A 27,489-nucleotide genomic window follows, 5' to 3' on the forward strand; every position below is an offset into this window, starting at 1 on the left:
ACAGGCTTCACAGGCATTGCTGTAGGACCAAAGGTCTCCACTGATGGCACCCATGGCCAAGTTGGAGATGGGGCTTTGAAACCAAAAGCAGGACAGAGGCTTGGGTCAGGCTATTGCTTCTCCTATTTGGTAAGAGCCTGTGAGCTGCCAGCACAGGTCGGGCCAACTATCCAGCACTTAGGGTAAGAATTGAGTGCTGCAGCATTTCAGACTTTGCACAGAAATGGGCCCAAGCTAACTGAATATTCCACATGACCCATGAGGATGTGGAGAGGCATAAGAGCCTCTCTACCTGTTGGCAGCAGAATCTAAGAAGCACATAAGTAAGTGAGTTCTTGATCTGTAGTACCTGAAGCAGCTGCTGATCTGTTGCTGGATCTTAATATCTGGTCATGATATCATCATTAAAAAAACAACCCCCAAGAGGTTAGTCTGTTCTCATCAAGAAAGTTTGGTTATCTGCCATCCTGCTTGCCTCTCAGAGCTCAAAAATGAGACTGTCCTTATGTATGTGGATGGAACCATCCTGCAAGTGAGGGTTTATCATGATCACCTGCACCATTTTGTTCTTGATGTCCATAAAGATATGTTCAAAGTTCCAATCATGTCTGCATACCAGTGTGGGTATTCCCTAAGTGAGAAACAAAAAAGGTTTTTGGAAATTAAATCCATAGTGGAGGCTTCCATCTGATGACAGATGTATTCTTTAGCAGAGACTCAGTGGAAGTACCAAGCCAGAGAGTATATTCCTGGGCAAGGAATATAGCTTTGTTGTCTCCTGATGACTCTGTTCCACCCCCACTCTTTGGACACAGTAACACAAAAAATCTAGCCTGGCTACAGTGGCCTTGCAGATATTTCCCTGTAGAATAGTGTATCTAAGGACCACAAGAGCACAAGAGCACTGGAGGAGCAGAAATGGAATGTGTATATTTGTGATCTATCCAGCAACACTGAGCAGAGAGTGTGTTTATTTGTGATCTATCAAGTAACAACTGAGCAGCCACTGTCAGGATGAATTGAAAATGGCTTTGGGCTCAAACAACTGACAGCCTGACTGTGGGCAATGAGGTAAAAAAAATACAACACTTGACTATACCTGGAAGGACAGACAGTGTGGAAGAGCCATTGTGCTCAAGGAGTCAGAAAGCAGGTCACAGGGTTTGATACAGTAAAGAAAGAAGGGATGGAGACAGCTGGAAGGTTGGGCTGGGACCAGGTAACAGAGCCTCTGTGCCAGATGGAGAAGTGTGGTGGAGGCCATATAATACTGTCCACATGCTGTGGACTGGCTGAGGGTGGGGGTTCCTGACTGCTTCTTTCCAGGGGTGCCTGAACAGATGCTCCCTACATGGGGGCATTCTGGCAGGAAACTAAGATGAAGTGGTGCTGCTGGCACTGGGCAGCTGGACTGATGGCTGAATGCTCTGAACTGAAGCCATGGCCATGGCAGTTAGAGGATGAAGGCATGGGGAAGGTCTGCACAGTGGTTCCTGGGCACAAACTGCATATGCAACTGAAGGGGATGGCAGCAGTGACAGGTTTTCTTGGTGGTGCCATTAACTGTAGTGGAAACCCAGTCCACTGAGACTTGAGGCTGCCTGGGGGACAGGTGCAGATGTTGGTGGTCATGTGGAAGAAAGCTGGGGACACCTCCCAGCACAGAGAAGGCAAAGGGACCACAGGTCACCAGTGGGGAGGAGATAATGCAGACAAGACCCTGGTGTCATTTCTGTCTGTTCCCCCTGAAACTCACAAGGGCTGGTCATAACTACAGCAAATCATTGACTGAGGGCCCATTCTACCTTGAGGATCATCTGGGGCTTACCCTGGAGGAAGCAGCTGCTGATCTGCCACTGGATCGTCTCCAGGTCAAATTCCTGCAAGGTCTCTTAGCCTTGTTTCACTTGATATAGGCAGTTGGAGAGAACCAGTGGAGTCAGGTCCTGCTCCATTTCATAACTGACAATATGCAAGTCAGTGACCTCTGAGTCATCCACAGAATAGCTGAGGGACACAAGATACAGTTGTTGGTGTCCAGGAAAAGTGTGTGGGGCCTAGGGCTTTGGTGCCTATGCCCTGCTTCTGCCCTCATAGTGTGAACAAGTGAAAACCCTTTGTTGAGGGAGGCTGAGAGAGGGTTTGGGGACAGGAGTTGTTGCTGGCTGGAGTCTGCAGCCCAGCTTGGTGGCAGGGGTGGTAGATTTATGCAGTACCTATTGTTTTCCTTAGAGAACTTCTCCACCATGTGGATGATTTCTTTGAGTACATAAATCAAGTAACTGACTAATGCAATTGAGCAGAGACCCAGGCCCTAACACTGGGGCAGGATGACCTCAAAATCTGTGTCCAGATCCAAGTTGGAGTTGCAGTAGTCTTTAGGTAACTTGATTTCACCTTTAGAAGACAGGGTCATTCCTAAGCACAGAGATGTTGCACCAGGCATTTGGGTCATAACCTGGAGGCAGGGGAGGAGGAGGGCAGCCAAGGGCAGCCATCTTCACAGAGCTGGGCCCTGGCTGTTAAGTTTCTAGTGCTCTCAACTCCTTTCTCATTCCATATTTATAGATTCAGGATGACTGAGGGTTACTTTTGTGGTTGGTTCATGTAGCACCTTCATCAACAGGTTGCACTGCCACACACACAGCAGGGTGCTGGCAGAGCCACGTGGAGGAGGACACTTACCATTGGTCTCCAGTGACCGCCTCAGCACATATCACATGGACAGAAAGATGGTGCTCCTGTTGTGGAATAGCTGCCTCAGCCCATCTGTTGAATACAACACTTGATAAGATCCCCATGGAAACAACCCCTACCACTACCCTGGACAGGGTTAAACCACAAGGTGTGCTCCCAAGAACCTGACCTTGCACCTTCCCATACTCAGCAGCATGCACAAGTTTCAAATTTGAGGCCACATGAGAAGCTGGAGATGGGGAGGGCTTTCCAGCCACAGCAGTGTCTCACGGCCCATCTCTGGGATTTGGCATCCTTTGCCTCTTTCTCTACTTTAGGACCTGAGCCCCAGCCTGAATGATCCTTTTGAACCACCCTCATGCCCCAGCCTGAATGATCCTTTTGAACCACGAAACATGGATGGTCCTGATCTTTTTTTGGAGCAGACAGCAGTCATACTTGAACTGTGACTGCTAATAAAACTCCTGATGGAACAGTATTCATCTTCTGGAACATTCTGGAATCATTTCACTAGATACCTTTGCAGGGCTAAATCTCAGGCAGGTATTTCACCAGTCTCAGTTCTGCCTCCTGGAGAAGGGAAGACAGCTCAGTAACATTTCCTCTATTTAGATGAGAAACAACATGGGGTGTATAGATTTGGGGCAGGTTGGGGACTTTCTGTGTAGTTTAATTTTGTCAGCGGGTTGTTTTACATGATTATACCTTGAAGCTTGCAAATAGGAAAGGGGTCATCTCATCCTTTCACCAAGTGGAGCCATCTCCAATGGTCTTTGATATGTTAGACATGCCCTACACATGAGGGATTTGGATGAAAAGGACCAAGTCCCCACTCTCCTCCAATGAAAAGCTGCCTCAAGGACTGAGCTAGGCCCCATCTCTCAGTTTACACAAGAATCAACTCTAGAAACAAATATAAGACTTGACTTCTGAAGCTGTCAGCAGAAAAATAGGGGAAACCCTCCAAGATATTGGCACAGGCAATGGTTTTCTGGATAGGACCCCAAACCACAGGAAGTAAGAGCAAAATGACAAATGGGATTACATCAAACTAAAAAGTTTCTGCACAGCAAAGAAAACGACCAACAGAGTGAAGAGACAACCTACAGAATGGGAGAAATAGCTGCAAACTCTTCACCTGACAGCAGGCAAATACCCAGAATATATAACTCAAAAAATTTAACCACAAAAAAATCAAAGTTATCCAATTTTAAAATGAGCAAATTGTCTGAATAGACACTTCTCAGAGAAGAAATATAATTAGCAAATATATGAAAAAATGCTCAATGTCAATAGCCATCAAGGAAATGCAAATCAAAAGTACAATGAGATGCCATTTCCCCACAGTTAGAATGGCTCTTATTAAAAAAAAAAAAAAAAAAAAAAAAAAAGATCTGTGTGTAATCCCAGCTACTCAGGAACTCAGGAGCCTTAGGCAGGAGGATCACAAGTTCAAGGCCAGCCTCAACAAGTTCTAGGCTAGTGTAGGCAACTTAATGAGACCTTATCTTAAAAAAAAAAAAAAGCAGGGGATGGGGGGCTGTAGCTCAGTAGTAGAGCATTGCTTGCCTAGGAAGCCCAAGAAAGCCCTGGGTTCAATTGCCACTAGTCCCCCACACCCAAAAATAGATGAACCCCACATAAAATAATACAGATAAAGAGAAAAAGTAAATTTAATATACTTCTGGTAGAAATGTAAACTAATACCTCATAAGGGAGAACAGTATGGAGGTTCCTCAAACTAAAAAAGATCTACCATGTGATCAAACTATCCCACTCCAAAGGAAATCAGCATATCAAAGTACTGCACACTCATGTTTATGTGGCACCATTCACAATAAGACATGGAATCAGGCTAGAAGCCCATCAGCAGATGAATGGGTAAAGAAGATGTGGTTTATATACATAATAGAATATGATTCAGCTATAAGAAAAATGAACTCCTGAAATTTTTAACAAAACAGATAAAACTAGAGGATGTTATGTTAAGTAAAATAAGCCAGACACAGAGACAAGATCAGTGCATGCTATATGCATACACGGAAATTTCACACGGATTCCCATTATGTGTACAACTAATGAATTAATAAAAATAAATAATTTAGGAAAAATTTTTTAAAAAATTCACTCTTGGGCCCACTGTTGGTTGTGAGACTGTGAAAGGAAAGACCAGGTCTATTGTAGTGGTAGCTGGTGTGATTTTGGTTTTGTTCTGAAGGGCCAAGATCCAGCATCGTCAGTCAAATGAAATCATGTATTGATAAGAGATCATAACACTAACATGAAGTCCTTCCTAATGTGAGCACCAGACATTTCCCAATCATTCTTCTCCCTGCCAGCTGTGGTACTGGTCCATGAGGAAGGTGGTGAGAACCTCTACTGTGGCCCAGGAGAGCTCAAGTGGTTGAAAGCTGGAGATGGTTTCTGGGCCTGGCAGATGTGACTCCACATCCCACAGCCCCATCATGCAGCACAGTGCCTCCTGCCTGCAGGGCACAGGGAGGTTTGTTTTTGGTGTGCATTCTTGACTGTTCAGCAGGCACTTTTCTGTTCTCATGACTAAAAGGCTCAGGGGTCACTCCAGTTAAACTAGGCTAACTGGGTTGCACAAAATAACCACAAGAGACACAATACCTTTTTCTTTGGGGTCGCTGTGACAGTTCCTCTGACCTTAAGGGTCCGCAGAGAGAGAGAGAGAGAGAGCGCGCGAGAGAGAGCAGGCACTCACCCCTTTTATTGAGGGAAGCTATTCAAATGAGGCAAGGTGTCAGGTTTCAGGGGGCTGGGTATCTTCATGATGTCCACTGTCAGCAGGTTGACTGATGCCTGGGTAGGCCACACCCAAGAGCACAGTAAGAGAAGGGGACACACACAAGGCACTTCCATGGAAGATTCTATCCTAAACAAGGCAAGGGGTTATATTACAAAGGAACAGGTGAGCATAGCTTCACCCATGGGGCTGTAGCAAGACACACCCACGACCCTCATACCCAAGAAGGGTGCAACATTTCTGCAACTGAGAGCCTCAGCACCCAGCCAGGGAGTGTAACTCAGTCACGTGTAAGGTTGGCCTCCCACATCTAGGGATGAAGACAAGGCATCACAGCCGAGTGACCAGTGTGATTCCTCCTGGACTTCAAATTTCTTATAGATCACAGCTAACCTCACTCATTACTTCAGCAGATGTGTCTTAAGACCTCTATGCTGTCCCTGAGACTCACGCTACAGGCTTTGCATTCAGAATCACAGTGCTGATGGGGCTGGGTTAGGGTTCTGCCTCTAAGAATGATGACTTTGAACCCAGGCACAGAGCCTCCCAGTCCTCCTCAAGGGAAGTCTACCAGGAAAAGGGGACAGCCCATGAAGCAGACACACCTTCTGCAGGAATTCCCAGAGCACAGGCACCATCTCCTTGCTGCTCTTCTGCTTCATGATGTGCTGGAGGTACTTGAATGTGATCTTCTTCCTGCAGCTCCAAATCTTTGAGCAATGAACCACACTTTTCTGGGGCAGTTTGAGCAAGAAGCTTGTGGGGTCACCATATAAAATTTTCACCACAGGGTTGGAGCTAATGAGCATGCTCACCATCAGCACAGTCTTATCTAGATGCTGGATAAAGAAACAATACAGCATTTTGCAAATGAGACACTGCCACAGACAATCGGGCAGCTCATGGCCCCGTGGTGGCTCCTTAGGAATCTGACTGCACAACCTGGATGCTTGCTTTTGCTATTTGTCACTGTGATTGGGGGGGGGATTTCCTTGTTCATTGGTTTTTTTGCCTCCCCAAACAGAGCAAAACTCAGGGGCATTTATTTCACTGCCCTTTTGCTTCCTGACTTCCCTGTCCTGCTGTGGATAGTCAGCTCTGTGATGTTCTCAGTAGAGCAGTAATGACTCCAGAGAGATTGCCAATGTATTTCTGGAGGGTTTCTGCCTCTTACATTTACATCCCACTGTAAAAAGCAGTGGAGAGCAAGCTGCCACCTGCACTGTGAGAACTCCTGATAATCTTGGCCTGACTTATGACCAGTGCAGGAGGGACACCTGAGGATAGCAGAAGGAGGGGTTTCTCCAAATGAGGCCTCTGACATCCCTCCTGAGGACAGTGGGCCAACAGTTCTCACAGATGAATGGGACCCTCTCCTAAACAGAGGGCTAAGGAGCAGCCACTACTCACCACTTACCTCCAGTTCAGGTAGAAGAAGAGCTTTGACATGTTTTCCCCAATTGTTTCTCTGTCCTATGGTTGACAATCTTGCATTAAAATTTAATTCCCTACAAAGACAATAAAAATGTGTCTGTTACCAACATACAAAAAACAGCACTCTCTATACAGTAAACACTGAATAATGTTAATAGAGATAGTACTTCTTTTGGGGTGATAAGTTCCTAAGTTAACCAGGTACCGCCAACACCAGCCTCCAGACCTTGTGAATATACTTTAGTCACTGACAACCCTCCAGCCCATAGCTGTGGTCTTGAAGGTATTTTAAACCAATGGCTAAGGACAGGACATGAGCTAAAAAGCCTAGGGCACAGCAATGCTGACAGCTACCCAGAGCCACCTCACTGCTGACTCTAAGCCTGTAGGAAGAGGTGGTCCTGGGGAGCTGGCAGCAATTTAGGGCTCTCAAGTCCAGGTGCTGTGGAAACTACACCAGAATAAGAGGCATTTAACAAAACCAGTGTTAAGATGGAAACACATGCTAATGCTGGTTTCTGATGAAGACACACCTGAAGGGGAACAGATTCTCTGGTGGTAGTAACACACATTTTATTGCTACTGCTATTATCTGTATGCTTTTGAATAATGTTGTTCTACAATGGTTGTTTTGAAAGATTTTTTCAGGTAAGCAAAAAGAAACTGAAATCTCTCCTAATGCCACTCAGATAACCACTTACAGAGTCCCCTCACAGATCTTTGCTTTGGGCATGGATTTAAATATTTACAGTAGAAGAGTTAGCTCGGCAGACAGTGTTTTATAGCCTCCTTTGTTTATGTAACAAATTGTGGACTTGCACATATTAGGTCAGGGTACAAGTGTGACATCTCTGAAAAGCAAAAGTGGGACACATGTCACCTGTCGGGGTGCCATGTGGTCCCAGGGCACAGGTTAATGCTGTATGCACAAGTACCAGGTATAAGTACTGCAGGCCCCCACCAGGCAGGTGCTGTGTGGAGGAGCTCAGCAGCCCCTCCAGCCCCCCGCAAGAAGAGCAGAGCGCTTGCTCCCATTCCTGTCATGCCATATACCAGGAGCTGGGGAAGCCTGGCCTCTTGGCAGTCATACCCAGCCCTTACCCCTTGCTTATTCTGGTCAGGAAGTGGGTGCTGCTTTTTGAGAAGGCAGCGCAGCATGAGGTGGACCACATGGGTGGTCTCGTCAGCACTCTTCCCCAGCGTCTTTGTTAACTGCTCCAAGTCTTTCCAGATGTGCTGCTGCAGGAATCCTTTTAGGTCACCCACTGGAGGCTTGATGATGTTTATCACAGTCTGTGGGAGAAAGGAAACAAGACATGCAGTGGGATCTGTGTGTAGAGGATATGGTGACAGGCCAAGGGAGCCAAGCACCAGCACTGGGGAGAGGGTGGTTTCTAGGTGAGGTCTGGGTGCTCTCAACATGATGCAGGAGCAGAGGAAGGGAGGTAGGTGAGTGGAGCCAGAGACTGCTGGTTCTGATGTAATCTGGGTGCTTTCCTGCACCTCCTGAAGCCACCACAATGACCTTCTGGCCACAGAGGAGAAAGCAGAGAGCACACAGCAGGAGGGCAGAACTAAAAAAAAAATCTGAAATGTTTGAGCATCATTTGCTCTTAAAAAGGCCAATACTCAGAAATACAGATGTGGGAAGGAGACTAAAAAAGAAAGTGATATGTAAATGTGAGCATATGCCACTTTCTATTAAACAAAAAGAGAGAAGCAGGGAGGGATGGGGCAGGGGGAGGGAGGAAAGGGGAGGCTTGGGGGCCTGAGTTGGAGCAAATGATCTTCCTTGCTTGTGGGATTATTGAAAAGGAAGCCCTCTACTGTGTTTAACTCTGATGTACTAATAAAGAAAAAATTAAAAAATGAAAAAGCAAAATTCAAACTTCAAAGCAAAACCCAAAGCAGTGCCTTCCTTGATTTCCACCTGAATTTCTCACAAGGATCTGCAAACCTGGCATGCCACAGCCACTGTGGCATGTGCTAGGGGATTCCTCAAAAGCCAACCCATGTGGCAGAGATGTGCAGGCAAAGAAACCACAAGAACATTGCCATGAATTGCCCTGGAAACTGCTCAGCTAAACACTTGGACAGATAGAGGTACTGCATGCCAAAGGGTAGGCAGGGAAGACAAAGGACAAGGCCATAGTGCTTATTGCCTGAAGACCTAAGTATGACCTTGCAACTCCCCGCCTTCACCTTTGTAACCAGGCTCTCCCAAGATTCTCAGTCACCTTTGGGCACCACTCGGTGGAGCTAGCTGAGGGAAAATTTTATGAAAGCCTCAGGTAATCATTTCAGAATCCTGGAATCTCTGATGTTCCCATAGGTGATATTCTTGCAGGTAATCCTTGGGGCCCGGCCCCTGGGTGACCATGCCAACACCTTTGGCCAGCCTGGGCACCTGCAAATGGCCATGCTGGCAGCCTCTGCTCCCTGTGGTTGCTGGAACAATGCTGGACACCCTGGGTGACTTCAAGACTCAGCCTTTGTGTCCTGGAGGCCGAAAGACTAAGACAGGTAACTAGGCCTGCTCCTGGGACACCTCCAGGTGCCATCGTGTGCCCTCCCAGCTCAAATGGTGATGCAGACCTTGAAGCCTTTCCCTCCCAGCTACTGGGCTCCAGCCTCCTTCTCTATCCTCAGAGGGCCCCATGTGTCCTTCTTCACCCAGCCAGCCTCTCATAAGAACATGGTCACCCTGCATTCGGGCACTCTCTGCTGTACTGTGACATCACCTTGACTAACTCTGCAACAACCCAATTCCAAATCAGCTCATATTATGTCCTCAGGGACAGCATGTCAACCTACCTTTGAGCAAAGACACAACCATCACAAAGCTCTCTCCCAGCCCCAGGAATGCACACCCCTTCCAGGCCCACACCTGGGCTCGCAACCCTCAGAGTGTTGATTTGCTTCATATCTGGGAGCTTCATGTTTGCCAGCACTGGGTGGGACCTGGGTGAAACTCCTCCCTTCTGTAACCTGTGGACCTTGCCAGCATGCCACATAATGAGCTGCAGGCCCTGTCATGGCAGCCTGAGTTCTGGGTGTCTTCTGGTTCTGCAGGCCTCACAGCCTTCACACTCCCCTGCAGTCCCCATTCAAAGGAACAAGGGAAAGGCCACCTCAACAGAAGGGGATACACATCACTTTTGCACTCACCTCAGGTTCAAAAAGCAGTCCTGCTCCTAGTGGGCAGCTGTGAAGGGGCCAAGCAGGTTCCCCAGAAAGAGAGGGGAACAGATAATGGCTGAGCACTAGCAGACTCAACTGCAGGGTCAAGAAGGTGACCCATCAGCATTGACCTCTGGCCCTGACCTCCAGTAGAGGGCTCTGGATTCCCTGGAAAGTTCAGGGCCTTAAAATGGAAGGAACCTGGTCCCTGCAAAGCTGCCTCCTGGCCAGCCTGTCCCAGCTGGCTGGCTGACCCTGGTCCCCAAGGATCTGCCTCCTGCCCAGCCTCTCCCAACAGGCTGACTGCCCCAGTCCCCAAGGATCTGCCTCCTTCCCAGCCTCTCCCATCAGGCCGATTGCCCCGGTCCCCAAGGATCTGCCTCCTGCCCAGCCTCTCTAAGCAGGTTGACTGCCTCAGTACCCAAAGAGCTGCCTCCTGCCCAGCCTCTCCCTGCCAAATGACTGCCCCAACCCCCAAGGAACTTCCTCCTGCCCAGCCTGTCCCAGCCAGCTGGCTGACCCTGGTCTCCAAGGAGCTGCCACCTGCCTAGCCTCTACCTGCAAGCTGGCTACCCCTGGTTGAAATGAGAAACTGCAATACAATTAATTTCCCTTGGTAATAGCCATCCAAACTTGAACATCATCCTGGGTTCCAGCCAGGGTTTTTTTCCTGAGATTTCCAGGCACCTGGCCTCCAGAAGCAACATTCTCTATAAAAAATGCTGCTTCTTGCTGAGAGCCATTATGTCAATTTTCTTGCCAGCGTACCCCATGTTGCTTAGAGGAAGGACTCCTGAAAATGGACTTGCCTTGGACATTCCCAGTGACATTGTTTGTATGCTTGAGTAAGGTGACCTTGCTCAAGGACTAGGGCCGATCAGGGTTTAGGGTGGATCAGATTTTAGGGAGTATTCCACTCCTTGGGTTTAGGGAGGTTCCAGGTTTAAGGTGTACCCTGCTGGGAATAGGGCATATCCTGCTGCCTCAGGCATGCCGGCTCCCAGAGTATTTGGGGCAGAACGTGAATTTTTCCCCAGAACGTGTTTGTAGAGGGCCGGTGTGAGTTCGGGAATAAAGAATTGCTGTTTGAATCTACAAAGCTGTGAGTGGCTCATGATTTTGTGCCCAGCCAGACTGCGGCAGCTCCTGACTGCAAAAAGTAAGGAAAAAAATTAAAAAGTAAAACCGTGGAATCATAAAAAGGCTCATCATCCCCACCTTGGGTCATTAAGATATCTAAAGTTCCTGGTGTCTCACTTTAGCCACAACATCCTTTAATATCTGTAAGACTGTTGGTACTAATTCATAAGAATTCTCAGAGAAATGGGCCCCAGAGGCAAGAGAAGAAACTACTAGGGCTGGGGATGTGGCTCAAGTGGTAGCGCGCTCACCTGGCATGCATGCGGCCCGGGTTCGATCCTGAGCACCACAAAGATGTTGTGTCTGCTGATAACTAAAAAATGAATATTAAAGAATCTCTCTCCCCCTGTCTCTCTCTCACTCTCTCTTTAAAAAAAAACAAAGAAACTACTAAACACCAGCACTAATCAAAATTCTTACAAAAGTCTTGTGAACCCTCAGTCAAGATATGTATCAAATCCATTTTATCACTTTCCCTATCAATTATCAAAATGTTTTCATATTTAAACAGTTTCTTATTGAAGAAAATCTTTTCTTTCTTCTTTATGAGTCATTTGCTTTATTGTGTATTAAGCCAACAAGAGAAAAATCAATCTGACATTGATTCTAATATGTGATTGAATGTACATATGTGTGAGTTTAGAGAGAGTTTCTCTATCCCTGCAGCCAGAGTGTTTCCCTCCCACCGGCTGCAGGAAAGGTTGTCAAAACAACTTTTTAACAGATCCTTCCTGTTGTAAGGGTCCAGCGGAGCATCGGAGAAAGAGACCACACAAAAGACTGGCTCCATGCAATTGGCAAAAGGGGATTTATTGGGGATCCATTCCAGCGCACTGGGGCCCCGTGCTCACTCAAGAAGGGAGAGCAGCCCAGAGCCCAGAGCAGAGGTCAAGCAGAGCTTAAGTACACTTTCTGGAGAGGGCAGTGGGCTTTGCATACATCAGAACAAATCATCATGAGGCGCGGGAAAATTGAACAACAACTCTGAGACATGATTAGCACATTCATTGGCGGGAACAGGTCGGGCAGGGGTGATTGGTCATTCCTAAGCGGGTACACATTCAAACTGATTGGTTCGGGCCCTGTGACAAACTGCACAGGGCCCTAGGCTAAATGGCCAGTAGGGCGTTGTCTTTACTATCTCAGGAATTTCAGATTCTGGGTGTAACAGATGAACTTAATAATACCTAATCTTTTACATTTTAATTCTAGCTTTCCAGCTTAGAAACTTTACCCTTTCACTGTGGGTAAACTAACTTAATTCTAACTTAATTTCCTAACTTAATTCTCATTTTAATCCAGAGTTTCTCCTACTGCTTTCTTCAATGGCAATAACTAAAATAAATATATTGAAAGATTGAAATATTGGCCACAAAAAAATGTTTTTAAATAAAAATTGGCCACACTGCTAATGGAGTTAATGTTGACATTTATAAGAATGGGTCCCAGCTAACCAAGAAAGCCACGACATCTGATTTTCTTAAACTCTCTGATCACTGACCCTCTCTATAAAGGGAGGTGGTAGTTTGGGTTTCTGTGCACAGCTGTGGAGGTACTGCATAAATGGACTGCATACTGTGGTGTCCTGCCACCCTGAAATCCCACCTTCCAACTGAAGAGCTGCAACCCCTCTGGGACTGAACAGTTCTCAGAGGAAGTGTCTCAGCCTGTGAAATGCAAACTAACCACCAGAGCTGGGCCTGCTCCATCTGATCACCTAACAGTGGTTTCATGCAGTCCCAGGACTAAGGCTCCTCCACTGTGTCATCCTGCCATCCCCTGGGCCTACAAGCCAAGACCTGGATGCTCTTCATCTGGCTGAGAGAGGAAGTCAGGCAGGCCTAAGGGATAGGCTGAGGGATGGGCTGGTAGTGGGCACATTTCTGAAGTCACCCAGACCCCAGTCCATGGATGGTGACTAGCATCACCCAGCCAAAGGTGAGGTGTAGTAGCCAAAAGGCTGGTCCTCACCACAGTGACATGAACTCTCCTTGAGCACCCTTGAGCCTGGAGAAGACAGTGCAAGAATAGCACTTGGCTCTGCATCTGGCCTGTGGTGTGATGGGGTGTGTGAACTAGATTGGAAGACACTCTAAGGAGCCCACCATTATTGTTATTCTGTCATTATCTTGAAAACCTGTGTGTGAGCCCCTCTCTCTAATTCAGAGCCAAAAGTGGGGTGAAATTCCTTTTCCTGATAGGAAACCAGGTACAAAACTGCTCAGTATTATTATTATTTTTTTTGTAGACACACTGATAAGAGACCCTATTATGCAAAAAGCTCTGAACACACAAAGGAGCTTTTTGTTTCCCACAGCTCCTGACCATCCTTGTGGGGTCAGGCTGAAAGCACCCTTGTGTGCAGATGGAGAAAATTGAATCATTTGACTCTGAGGCCTCAGGGACTCTGAAGGAAAAAGAACATCCATTCTTTCCTTCATCTCTCAAAGGAGGAGAAGGCAATATAGAGGCTATGAGTTTCCAGAGCTATTGGCAGAAACAGATTTGGAAAAAAAAATTGATTCTTCAGCTTTGATCTGCTATCTTCATTGCAGCAGAGGTGGTTATTAGATGAAGATGCCAGGCATGGCAACCAAGCGGTGACACTGTGCTCTTAACCAGTTTGGCTGGTTAAGCTTTCATGGATGAAAAACCTTTTAATAATGTCTGCTGAGAAGTTTTCCTCTCCCAGAGAAATACAGGTATAAAAATCATTGTACAGCCATTATCCAAAGGCTACTACAGATAGATAATGACCTTGGCTTTCTAAAGTAGGATGAAAGTGATAGATCATGACCCAAACAGTTAACAGTACAGTGTTGTTCAGTGACCAGCAGAAGTCCCCATGTCCACCTAGGTGCCAGGACCCACAGACATATACTGCCGCCTGCCAGCTCATGCAGGGTAGGTTTTCCTTTGAGACAGAAATGTCTAAAAGAAACACAGCCAGGATATTGGACAGAAGGCAGCCAGGGTGCTGGAGGTGAGAGGGTTTCCTTGATTCCAGTGGAAAGCAGAGGTGTCATGCCTCCAAGTAAATGAGAACTAAATCCCCCAAGGCACACAAAATGCTGCTCAACCTAGGGACTCCCCAGAGCATGGGGAGCCTAGTAAAGAAAGAAAATGCCTTCCAGGTGGTCACCTGTCAATGTTGCCTCTTTCCTGGAGCTAAATACTAAAAGTAGGTACTGCTTTGTGTTCTCCCAGGATCTAAACTTGTGCTGGAAACCTGCCAGAAATAGCCCAGCCCTCTCTGCCAATGGACTCCTCACCATGAACACAGTGTAACTCCAGCTGCACTCACCTTCCTCCCACAGTCCCTTCTCAGCCTCCCCAGCCTGGGTCTGTCCCTCTCTTCTGTGCTCAGCATCATGTTCCCTTTCTGTCTCACTGATAGGTATCCAACTCAGAATCAAAAGTCTATTGAAAGTGTCCCTTAAAGATGGTGCAATTCTGGGCTGCGGATGTGGCTCAAGAGGTGGCGCGCTCGCCTGGCATGCGGGCGTCCCGGGTTCAATCCTCAGCACCACATACCAACAAAGATGTTGTGTCCGCCGAGAACTAAAAAATAAATATTAAAAATTCTCTCTCTCTCTCTCTCTCTCTCTCTCTCTCTCTCTCTCCTCTCTCACTCTCTCTTTAAAAAAAAATGGTGCAATTATGTGACCAGGCCTGGGGCCATCAGGATGATATGCTCCCCACCCTAGGAGCCACCCACTACATCTGGAGTACACACAACCAGCAAGGCCAGGGACCCATTCACTAGCAAATTGGAGCCTTTAATGGGTGCTTGTGGGTCCCCCATTGAAGAAGAACCTGATATCATGGCAGAGACACAGGACAGTCTTTTCTACCCCACACCTTTTCACAGGCAGGGACAGTGTGACAGCACAGGAAATGCCATGCCATTGTGGAGGATGGCATGGGAGTGGCAGGAAAAAAAAGAGCATCACATATGCAGGGGCAGGGGCAGTGACTAAAAGGTGTTATATGACTCTGATTTTGCTGAGCTTTGATGTAGGGCCTGTGATTTTCGAAGGTGCAGGGCACTAGTTTATGCATCTGAATTTTGGACAGCTCCTGTCCCCACACTAATGACAGCTTTTTACTTCAAGACTGAAAGCAACATTTCATACATGGTGTCATCTTCATGCAACCAGAAAAACACCACCATGGCATGGCTTTCCAGCGCGAGGCCTGCTCCAGGCAAGGTCATCAGATGCAAAGGTGGATGTTCCAGGAAATCGCCATCCATTTTTCATACAGAGGTGGCCCCGCAGTTGTCTGGCCATGACCACTGGAGGTAGAGATGAGAGGCACAGAGAAAGATGACTCCAGCCCTGCATCTGTGGAGGGCCTAGCTTCTTACACCCAGCACGGCTCACTCCTGCAGCCCAGGAGACAAGCCTGCTCCCTTTGATAAACAAGTTTAAGCTGACTTAGGGTTATTCTTTTACTTTAAACAAAGACCCCTACCTCATATAAATTTCCCATGGTCCTAAAACCAGATTCATTCAGTCAATGAAGCTGAGACCAGAGCTGAAATGGTCCTGATCCTGTTACAGGCTGAAGCTTGGATGTTGCCTGTCCCCCAGGGTCCCTATGTTTAAGACTCAGCTCTCAGAATGTCCCTGGGGAGGTGCAATACAGAGGCATGTCCTCAGGAGGGCTCTGCAGGTGATGAAATCCCAGGCTTGTCCTTAATTAAAACAGAACAAAGCCCATACAAAGAAAGTGCCCTGTATACAGAAAACACTTCTATAAAAAAAACCCCACTGGGCAAAATCATATGCCCAGCTCCTAGCTGCAGGTCAGTGCCTTCTTAAGTAAATGCTTTTTGACACTTATGAGTTGACTAGCTCTCTAAGTGTTCCTTTAAGCAGCTCTGGCAAGTACCCAAAGATTCATTAAGGGGCTACCCATGTGCAGAAGTGTCTTTTGGCTGTAAAACAAAGACATGGAACTTCTAAGAAGGCAGAAAAACTAGGGATAACAAGAACATACCTCAACATTGTAAAAGCAATCTATGCTAAGCCTCAGGCTAGCATCATTCTGAATGGAGAAAAATTGAAGGCATTCCCTCTAAAATCTGGAACAAGACAGGGATGCCCTCTCTCACCACTTCCGTTCAACATAGTTCTTGAAACACTGGCCAGAGCAATTAGACAGACGAAAGAAATTAAAGGCATAAAAATAGGAAAAGAAGAACTTAAATTATCACTATTTGTGGACGACATGATTCTATACCTAGAAGACCCAAAAGGGTCTACAAAGAAACTACTAGAACCAATAAATGAATTCAGCAAAGTGGCAGGATATAAAATCAACACGCATAAATCAAAGGCATTTCTGTATATCAGCGACAAAACTTCTGAAATGGAAATGAGGAAAAACACTTCATTCACAATATCCTCAAAAAAAATAAAATACTTGGGAATCAACCTAACAAAAGAAGTGAAAGATTTATATAATGAAAACTACAGAACCCTAAAGAGAGAAGTAGAAGAAGATCTTAGAAGATGGAAAAATATACCATGTTCATGGATAGGCCGAACTAACATTATCAAAATGGCGATATTATCAAAAGTTCTCTATAGGTTTAATGCAATGCCAATCAAAATCCCAAGGGCATTTCTTGAAGAAATAGAGAAAGCAATCATGAAATTCATATAGAAAAATAAAAGACCCAGAATAGCCAAAGAAATTCTAAGCAAGAAGTGTGAATCAGGCGGTATAGTGATACCAGATTTCAAACTATATTACAGAGCAATAGTGACAAAAACAGCATGGTACTGGTACCAAAACAGGCGGGTGAACCAATGGTATAGAATAGAGGACACAGAGACTAATCCACAAAGTTACAACTATCTTATATTTGATAAAGGGGCTAAAAGCATGCAATGGAGGAAGAATAGCATCTTCAACAAATGGTGTTGGGAAAACTGGAAATCCATGTGCAACAAAATGAAACTGAATCCCTTTCTCTCGCCATGCACAAAAGTTAACTCAAAATGGATCAAGGAGCTTGATATCAAATCAGAGACTCTGCATCTGATAGAAAAAAAGTTGGCTCCAATCTACATATTGTGGGGTCGGACTCCAAATTCCTTAATAGGACACCCATAGCACCAGAGTTAATAACAAGAATCAACAAATGGGACTTACTTAAACTAAAAAGTTATTTCTAAAAAGAGAAACAATAAGAGAGGTAAATAGAGAGCCTACATCCTGGGAACAAATTTTTACTCCTCACACTTCAGATAGAGCCCTAATATCCAGAGTATACAAAGAACTCAAAAAATTAGACAATAAGATAACAACCCAATCAACAAATGGGCCAAGGACCTGAACAGACACTTCTCAGAGGAGGATATACAATCAATCAACAAGTACATGAAAAAATACTCACCATCTCTAGCAGTCAGAGAAATTCAAATCAAAACCACCCTAAGATACCATCTCACTCTAGTAAGATTGGCAGCCACTATTAAGTCAAACAACAACAAGTGCTGGCGAGGATGTGGAGAAAAGGGTACACTTGTACATTGCTGGTGGGACTGCAAATTGGTGCGGCCAATTTGGAAAGCAGTATGGAGATTTCTGGGAAAGCTGGGAATGGAACCACCATTTGACCTTTCTATTGCCCTTCTTGGACTATTCCCTGAAGACCTTAAAAGAGGATGCTACAGGGATACTGCTACATCCATGTTCATAGCAGCACAATTCACAATAGCTAGACTGTGGAACCAATGCAGATGCCCTTCAATAGATGAATGGATAAAAAAAATGTGGCATTTATACACCATGGAATATTACGCAGCACTTAAAAATGACAAAATCATGGTATTTACAGGGAAATAGATGGCACTCGAACAGATTATGCTTAGTGAAGCTAGCCAATCCCTAAAAAAACAAATACCAAATGTCTTCTTTGATATAATGAGAACAACTATGAACAGAGCAGGGAGGAAGAGCAGGAAGAAAAGATTAACATTAAACAGAGACATGAGATGGGTGGGAAAGGGAGAAAAAAGGGAAATTGCATGGAAATGAAGGGAGACCCTCATTGCTATACAAAATTACATATAAGAGGTTGTGAGGGGAATGGGAAAATAAACAAAGAGAGAAATGAATTACAGTAGATGGGGTAGAGAGATAAGATGGGAGGGAAGGGGTGGGGGGATAGTAGGGGATAGAAAAGGTAGCAGAATACAACAATTACTAATAGGGCATTATATAAAATTGTGGATGTGTAACCGATGTGATTGTGCAGTCTGCATTTGGGGTAAAATTGGGAGTTCATAACCTACTATAATCTAATATATGAAACATTATATGTCAAGAGCTTTGTAATGTTGTGAACAACCAATAAAAATAAAAGAGAGTATGATGTGCATTATCTCATTTTAATGCTCACAAGAAGCATATAAATTAGTACATTGGGCATTTTTTTTTAATTTGGGGACTCCACAGAACCAATAATTGTGTGTGTGTGTGTGTGTGTGTGTGTGTGTGTGTGTGTGTGTTGCTGGGGACTGAACCCAGTACATGCTAAGCAATCACTCTACAAACCGAGTGATAATCCCTGCCCAGAACCCACAATTCTTATCTCACTGTTTTCCCTTGTGCATTATCCTTCCTGTATTATACTCCCTAGTAGAGACTGTTCCACCAACTCCTCACCTGCCCTAGTGAAGTTCAAGATGTATAAGTGGTGAGGCCAAACCTGCTCCCTGCTGGAATCTGGATATTGGGCAGAAGGAAAAGAGACTGAAAGTGGCATTTAAACCAGACTCCTCTGGCCAGGAGACCCTTTGGGTAGTCCTTCTTCTACACTGCCTTAAAACCTATAAGTCCCTGCTACCCTAAACAAACAAACAAACTGTTCCTGCTTAAGCTAGAGTCTGCATTTCTGATACTTATGGCTTAATAAAATTGTCACTGAAATGATGGCAAAAACAAATTGAGGGAAAAGATCATAGAATTAGAAAATGGTAGAATTAGGATTAGAACCCATGAAGCCTGATTCAGAGTTGTTGACAAACAAGGTAATATGTCCCCACTAACATGACTCCATTGAGTTAATTCCAGAAGGTTCTCTGCCATCTCACTTGGAACAGGGCTTCATTAATGTGCCAACATCAGCCTCCAAAGTGTCCATGTTTCGGTTTGTTTATTTGAAGGGTTCAAAGGACCTCCTAGAGTAGAAATAGGAGGGTTACTGACAAGTAATGGCTTGGTAGAGGTGTGAATGTAGAATCTGTTCCAGGACAACTACAACTATCAGCTCAAGCTGGAGACGTAGCAGAACGGCTGGCCGATGGCGGTTAGAGGTTTTCCCTGCTTAGTACCCCCAAATGAGCCAACCTGAGTTGGCTTTCAGTTTGAATAGTGTTCCCCTTTTCCCAGCTGGAAGCTTATCTGATTGTGGAAAGTAAAAAAAACACACTCGCCTCTCTCGCATGCCTCTGAAATCTTTGGGATAGAAGCCTCTTTCAGAGAGTCTTCAAGTGAATGTGTTGATGCTTCAAAGTGAATGACTCAATCCTGGGGGAAGAACAAGTCCCCTTGGGAACAAGTGAGAAAGCACAGCGGTAGGTAGGGACACTACCCAGTTGGAGTCCTAACTGTGCCTAATGACCTTTCCCCAAATAAGCGTACTGATAAGCGTACTCACAGGAGAATAAAATGTATAGAAAGACATTCTTGGGGTCCAGTGAAGAATCGAGAGCATTTCTTTGACTATGTTGGTTATGGATTTCTCACACATACAATAACAAGTTTCTAGCTTCCCCAGCACATATGTTTGAGCAATGTGTTACTGTATCTCTGACAGTTGGTGACATTTCCTTTGCAGTCAGCAAGACTTGTACAGAGGCTGTGTGTCCAATGAAGAAATTAACATCCTGAGTCCCTCAATTTGTTATCAGTCATCAGTGTGCCTCTGTTCAAAAAATTGTCCCATACCTACTATGTGTTCAGCCCCTGCAGACACAGAGATGAATCACAAGTAGTCACCTGTGCCACAAGGAAACTACACATGGGCCTAAATAGTCGTATTACCCTGTGACTTTATTAATTAGAACAATTGCAATTGACATTTATTAGAGGACTGACTTTGTGCCAGGAACTATTCTAAATATTTTGCATGAAATAGCTCCTCTAATCCACTTTAAAGGAAAGGAACATTGAAAGTTTCATATCCCAAAATCATATTAGGACCATTAAAACAGGGCAAAGTGCTTCTAAGTTTCAGGAGAAGGGTCTTGGTCCCAGAGGGGCGCCAAGAAGGTTTAGCAGCAGAGACAGTGTGTGAGCTCATCTAGCTGCCGCGCAATCTGTGAAGTCTGTCTGAAGGAAAGGTGAGCACGTGTCTTTTTTAAGTCTCACCTTCAGGAAGCATCATTAATCTGCGTCCTTCATCCCAATGTAGTTTATGAATCTGCAGGTCCTGATCAGACTTAACATGAAGACCTTGGGCTTATATTGATCTCTTTTCAAAGCTAAAAAAAAAGAAAAGAAAAAATAAAAAAAGTTCTTTCTATTGGTCTATTGTGTTGGAGAGCTGAGATTTCAGTAAATCGATTATACACAGGGAAAAAAAAAAAAACTACTACCGAGTTAGGAGATCAATTGAAGAAACTGATATCTTGATAAGTTACCTATTGGCTGAAAAGGCCATTATATAGTCAAAACTTTTCACATGGGTGGGACCTTAGACATAACATAATCTATCACTTTTGATTTAAAAATGAAAGAATGATCTGGGCACAGTGGTGCACGCCTGACATCCCAGCTGCTTGGGAGGCTGAGGAAGGAGCATTGCAAGTTCAAAGCCAGCCTCAGCAACTTAGTGAGGCCCTAAGCAACTCAGTAAGACACTGTCTAATAAAATACAAAATAGGGCTAGGGATGTGGCTCTGTGGTCGAGTGTCCCTGAGTTCAATTCCCGGTACCCCCTCTCCCAAAATGAGTGTATAAAGATACGTAGTGATAAAAAAGGCCTATCCAAGACTTATCCAAGGGCACAGCTGTCTTTGTATAGGAGTCAAGATGGCAACCTCATCTTCTGATTCCTAATCCAATGTTCTTCTTACTTAAGAGAATCATTCTATTGAGCTGAAATTGATTACACTAAATCACATGTGTCTAAAGTATACAATTTAATACATTTTAACATACATATTCAACTGTGAGATCATCATCATAATAAATATAAATGATTTCATTGCCCCTAAAAAATGTCCCTTATGTTTTTTAATCCCTCCATGCTTAGGCAAGCACAGATCTACTTTCTATTCACCTAAATTTATATTTTTGACAATTTTATGTAAATAGAATAACACAGTATATATTCTTTGGAGCTGACTTATTTCACTGACATCATTATTTTGATATCTATTCGTGTTGTGTGTTCCATAGTTCATTCCTTTTTCTTTTTCTCTTTTTTTTTTTTGTTTAGGTATTTAGTTTTTAATTTATTAGGTACGTAGTACTTTCTTGTTGAGTAGTAGTCCACTTGTTGAGTGTATAAAGATGTGTAGTGATATTTGATCACAGTAGCTACTATTTAATTACCACTGACCACATGTCAGGAATTGTACTAAGAATTATCATTACAGTTGGATCTAGATGACCCCCACTAGCTCATGTGTTGTAGGTTTGTTCAAAGGTGGGGCTTATAGGAAATGATTGGATCATAAGGTCTCTGACATCATCAGTGGATTAATCCATTGAGGGATTCATAATTTAAATAGACTATTGGGAGGTGGTAGAAACTGTAGGAGGTGGGACCTAGCTGACAGAGTAGGTCTTTGGGGGCATATGCTTAGGATTTTGGACATCTTGGGTCTTTTTCTCTCTGTGCTTCTCAGATGCCATGAGGTAAGCAGGTTTCCTCCACCCCACTCTCTCCGACATGATGCTCCACCTTCCCACAGGCCCAGAATCAATGGAGCCAGCAGAAACCTCTGAAACCATGAACAAAAACAAATCTCTCCTCCTTTTAAGTCACCTATGTTGGGTATTTTGTCACTGTGACGAATAGCTGACTAACACTATTTCACATCCGTGATCTCATTTTAGGTCTCATGTAACAACCATTGGAAGTCAGTATTACTAGTTCTGCTTAACACATGAAAAAAAAAAGTGAGTCATAGAGATGATAAGTAACTTGTTCATGATCCCCAAACTAACTAGCAGAGACCTACTTGAATCTAATTCTGTCTGATTTCAAAACCCAAACTAGCCAGGCTTGGTAGCACTCACCTGTAATTCCAGGGGCTTGGGAGGCTTAGACAGGAAGGTTGTGAATTCAAAGTCAGCTTCAGCAAAAGCAAGAGGCTAAGCAACACAGTGAGATCCTGTCTCTAAATAAAATAAAAAATAGTGCTGGGGATGTGGCTTGAGTTTCCCAGTGGTTGAGTGCCCTGAGTTCAATCCCCAGTCTCCTCCTCATCCCCCCCAAAATATTGTTCACCATTAAACTCTACTACCTTTTGAATAACTGAATATGAATGTGAATGTAAGTGAATATGAAACCCCCTTCAACTGTCAATGAGTCTATCCCATAATATCATGAATTGATTGCAGATATCGCAGCAATTGACATTGAAATAATTCAAGAAATTCCTGCAGTTTTTAAATGTTTCAAAAGGAATAGGTCCTCCATGCTCCTGAGCAAATTCTGGAAGGAAGAGGGAATCCATATTTAGAACTTTGGCTACTAACTCTACTAACTTTTCCCTTTCCTTTTCCTTTTTTGCTAACCCATGCAAGTTAATGTTTCAGCAGTTAATACCCTTACTCAGAGATATATAAATGTTTTTATAATTTTTTTCAGAGATAGATGAATATATATATATCTACTATGGTTTGGATAAAAGTCTCACAAAGGCCCATGTCTTAAAGACTTGGTCTCTAGCCCACGGATGCTATAGGAAGGTGGTGGAATCTTTAACAGATGACACCTAGTTAGAAATCTCCTGGTCATTTGAGGGCATGCCCTTGAAGGACATATTAGGACCTGATTCCTCATCTTTCTGCCTTTGCTTCTCAGCTGCCATGAGAGTAACAGTTGCTCTGCCACATGCTCCTCACAATGATGCACACCTAGCCACAGTCTCAAAAGCAATAGAGCCACATAACTGGAATCTCCAAAACTGTAAGTCAAAATAAAACTTTTCTATTTTTAAGTTGATTTTCTCAGGGATTTTGGTATAGTAATGGAAACCTGACTAACACAATATTCTTCCCCTCCATGTCCAGTGTTTTCTCGCCTTTGCCATGTACGAGTCTCACCTTTGGAACTTATTAAAAACAGAACACCAGGGCCTTGCACACTGATAGTCTGGTTCAGTAACATTGGTTCTGAGCCTAGCATCTGAATTTTCAACAAACACTATAGCTATAATACACACTTTTTTACCTACAAGCTGCTTATCACTCATTCTGTGACCTAAAATCAACACAATTTTATTTGTAAGAATTGTCCCTTGGGGCTTGGTCCTGGTAGGAGGGAAATTCCAGGAACTGACTTCCATAGAGGCCAACCCCCTCTCCCCACCATTCATTAATCTAGATAAGAAATTGGCATGGGACCTAAGCTGAGCCAATTTTATGTTTTCTCCCAAGACATTTTGATGCAGCTCAAAACATGGCATTCTTTTTCAACCACGCCTACTTTTTGACCACAGGATTTCCTTGGTACCTACCTGGTTCCCTCAGGATCCAATCAATTCTGCAAACTTTCATTCGACTTGCCAAAATATTTTTCAACAAATATCTTTCTTTCCTCAAGTTAACTGGTCGGTTTTTGAGGCTTGCAACCAAATAGTTGCAAGAGGATACCTCAAGCAAATCTGAGGCAACAGAGCCAAAAGCCAGCCCTGGGGAAACACCAACATTAATTTTTAGTGCTTCCCCACTTGACATCATTTTGGAAAAGGGCTTATTACCTCTGCTAGCTATATCCAGCTATCATTGATACAGAAGAAAAATTCAAATGTTTTGCAAATCATAAAGGAATCCTATTATAATGTTTAATTCTTGCTTATCACACATGATGCATGTAATCTCAACATGGAATAAGGATCTCTTTTGGACCAGTACATTGGAGCTCCAGAATGCATTTCTTGGGCTGCCAAACCCAGAATCATCCTCACCAGCTTTTTCTTTACATGTGCACCTCAGGGGCCTCTGTTACAGCAGAAGGAGAATTGGGAGAACCAAGTAGACATCTGACAAGCCACTAATTAGCTTCCCTGGTAGTGTGCTGATGTGGGACGTGACCTCAGGGAACTGATTACAATGTGAAGATCCATAGGAAAGCATGGAAAAACCAAAAGAGCACCATTATTATCAACTCCTGATGAAATGATGACATTCCAATGATAATAACAGATGCTAATTGTCCCTTCAAAGGAAGTTTCTATGGTAATAAGCCCTTGGTCACAGATTCATGGCTAAAGAGTTAGTCATTGTAGAACAAATTATAGCAGAAAAGAATAAGGGTTGTGACCTTCTTTTCCCAACTAAGGCAATCTTTGTGTACTTTGGTGTTATGTAGCGTTGTTAGCAAACTAGTTCTGGATGTAGCCTTTATGTTGATCTTCAGAAGCATGGACATCTGGTGGGGTGTGGACGTCTGAGGCTTTTGACTATCCAGAATTATTATTACCTCCCTTACATTATTATTTCTCTTTCTAAGGATGATATCCCGATGTGTCTCTGAGAGCCCTCCATTCCCTGTGGTAGTCGATGTCATTTCAGTTGAATTGACACCATCTCCTTAGTTCAAGGTGGGCACAGAACACATTCCATTTTCCTGTGCACACTGACCGAGCCAAAGTGGGCATATGAGGTAACCAGACCCGTGAGACTCAGAGCTGGACTTTTTCCTAGAGCTATTGAGAAAAACCTGCTTTTGCTGAGTTGCTTAACTTACTTTATCTAGGCCAGTTTTGCTGCCATTAAGGGAGAGTCCATCTAAGAATCAAGCCAACTCAGGAGAAAGCAAAACCAGGAGACTGAAGAAGACAGATTCCTGATCCCATTGTGGGAGTCCTTGATTCCGACCATGACGGACACAGCACTACCCACTGGCATTTTCAATCACAGCAGCCAATAAAGTCCCTTCTGGTTTTACCTAAGTTGTTTCTGAATTGGGTTTCTGTCACTTCCAACAACCAACATCTTGATGAATTCACACAGGAGGCAGGAGATTAACCTCCACAAAGGTGATTTGATCAGTTCGTTAATCCATTCATCCAGAACTTTCTGATCCACTCTTTCTGGCCTAGGAGGGAAAGTGATATAGTCATAAGAAAAGAACACAAAGCTCTTATAATTGAATCCTCCTGTTATAAACACTTTCCCACACATTTCCTAAGCTATGCAGCAAAAGTCTTGTTTCCCTGCCTTCCTTCTGTACAATGTTTCCAAATTCAGAACATATGATGAAACACTCCAAATGAACTTGTCTTCTGCTGTTTCTCTTTCTTCAGGAAACCATTTCAATTTCCAATGGAGTGGCGGGGCCTTTCCTGTCACCTCGATGTCTTTCTTCCAGTTGTGATTTCTTAAAGAAACCCTCCGAGGTCAAGGTCATGAGCTCTCACACTGCCACTCAATATCTTGAGCCTGCTCTCCATCAGAATGAATTTAAGACTGGTCAGGTTTGCCTGCTCCACCCTGTGCACACACTCTTCTCCTTCTTGAATTCACACCCAGTGAGGGACTCCAGTCCATTAATATTTAATCACCTTTTGGATGTGATGGGACAGAACTATTGAGTATCCCAACGCACCTCACTAGAATGAAGTTATAAAGTCAATTTGCAGCTTATTACCATTCTTGACTCGTCACAAGCAATTTATTGCCAAACCCTGTGACTTATATCCACAAGGAGCTTAAAAAAATGAAACTCAGATTGGCTAAAAGACATCTCAGGGTTTTCAACATCACCAGGTCAGGGTGTGGATAACCCCATGATCAAGCGCATTCGCTACAGGACAAAAAATAAGGTCTAAAATCTTGTGAAGACTAGCCAGGAACAAAGGAGAAGATTAAGAAAATGTGAATAACAAAAATCAAATCAAATCCCTGGATGGGTAGATTCAAAGGAAGAGACAAGTGGAAAATCATTCTGGAGTTTCTTGCTGAGGAAATTTAGAAAGCAGAAAGTAGTAAGAGATGAAAGTTGGCAAGTGAAAAAGTATTACTTTTTTTTTTTGTGCAAAATAATACTGTTTGTAGCAATGGATATCACCTGAAACCACACTGTCCAAGTATAAATACAATTTAAAGTTTAATGGGTTTCTTTCATACCTAAATACATGCTCTGATTTAGAAAATCAGACATTATTCGTACTATTTATTACAACCTGTTTGCTTAGGCATAATATTTTATGATTATTTTGACACATGGCTAAGTATTCTAAACACGATTTTTTAAAATTTCATTTTTCACCTAATTACTTAATAGTTTAGACATATCAAGAGGGATAAAGAATGAGATAATAGGACTGGGGATGCAGCTCAGTGGTAGTGTGCTTGTCTAGTGTGCATGAGGCCCCCGGGGGGGAGGGAGGAAAGCATGAGATAATAAACACCCAGCTCAAGAAAGAAGTCATTACCAACACAGCTGGAGTTTCCATGTGTTCTTCGGGATACATTCTCCTCTTCTCCAGGGGTAACCACTTTACGCATGAAGAGTGATATTGTCCTGGTTGCAAAATGCTCCATCAGAGAAATGTACCGTGAGCTATTTAACCAATTCTTTATAGTCAGGCATTAGGATGGTTTCAAGTTTTCCATTGTGATAGCCAACACTGCAATAAACATCATCGTATATATGTTGTTGCACACACATCTGTGATTTTTTTTTATCCTGAAGACAAATTCCTAGAAATAAAAATGCTCTGGCCCAATGGTTAGCACATTTTGCTGGAGGGCAACATTGCCAAGTTGCTTTCCAGGGAAGTTCGAACCAAGTGTACCCATCCCACCCTCAGCCGGGTTTGGAGGGAATTCAACCAAAAGCAGCTGCATGAGGAAGCCTGGGGAAGTGTCATAAAGTGTGCTTCTAATCCACCTTGTCAGCAGGCAGGCCGGATCTGCTCCTAGCCCTGGGCTTTCTGCCAGGTACTGAGAATACAAAGGCCAGTAAGCCACCCCCTCCTACTCCCACCCCTCAAATCTAACTGGAGATGGTGCTGCTGTGGGAGCAGAACTGTGTGCAGTAGAGACACAGCCTGGCAGAGCGCTTT

The 27,489-nt window shown here is 44.1% G+C and overlaps 1 long non-coding RNA gene across 4 annotated transcripts in view; it reads left to right on the top strand.

Annotated features, from left to right (window-relative positions):
• Positions 1 to 27,489, top strand: part of LOC144369891 (uncharacterized) — a 100,113-nt gene that overhangs the window by 50,368 nt on the left and 22,256 nt on the right. For 3 of the 4 annotated variants that reach the window (XR_013429733.1, XR_013429735.1, XR_013429734.1), the window contains one exon: positions 23,280 to 23,384. The exons of the other annotated variant lie outside the window; for it this stretch is intronic. This is a non-coding gene — a long non-coding RNA (uncharacterized LOC144369891). The remainder of the gene's footprint in view (positions 1 to 23,279; positions 23,385 to 27,489) is intronic. 4 annotated transcript variants of the gene reach the window in all.

Source organism: Ictidomys tridecemlineatus, chromosome 13, assembly GCF_052094955.1.
Source record: "Ictidomys tridecemlineatus isolate mIctTri1 chromosome 13, mIctTri1.hap1, whole genome shotgun sequence".
Taxonomy (NCBI): Eukaryota; Metazoa; Chordata; class Mammalia; order Rodentia; family Sciuridae; genus Ictidomys; species Ictidomys tridecemlineatus.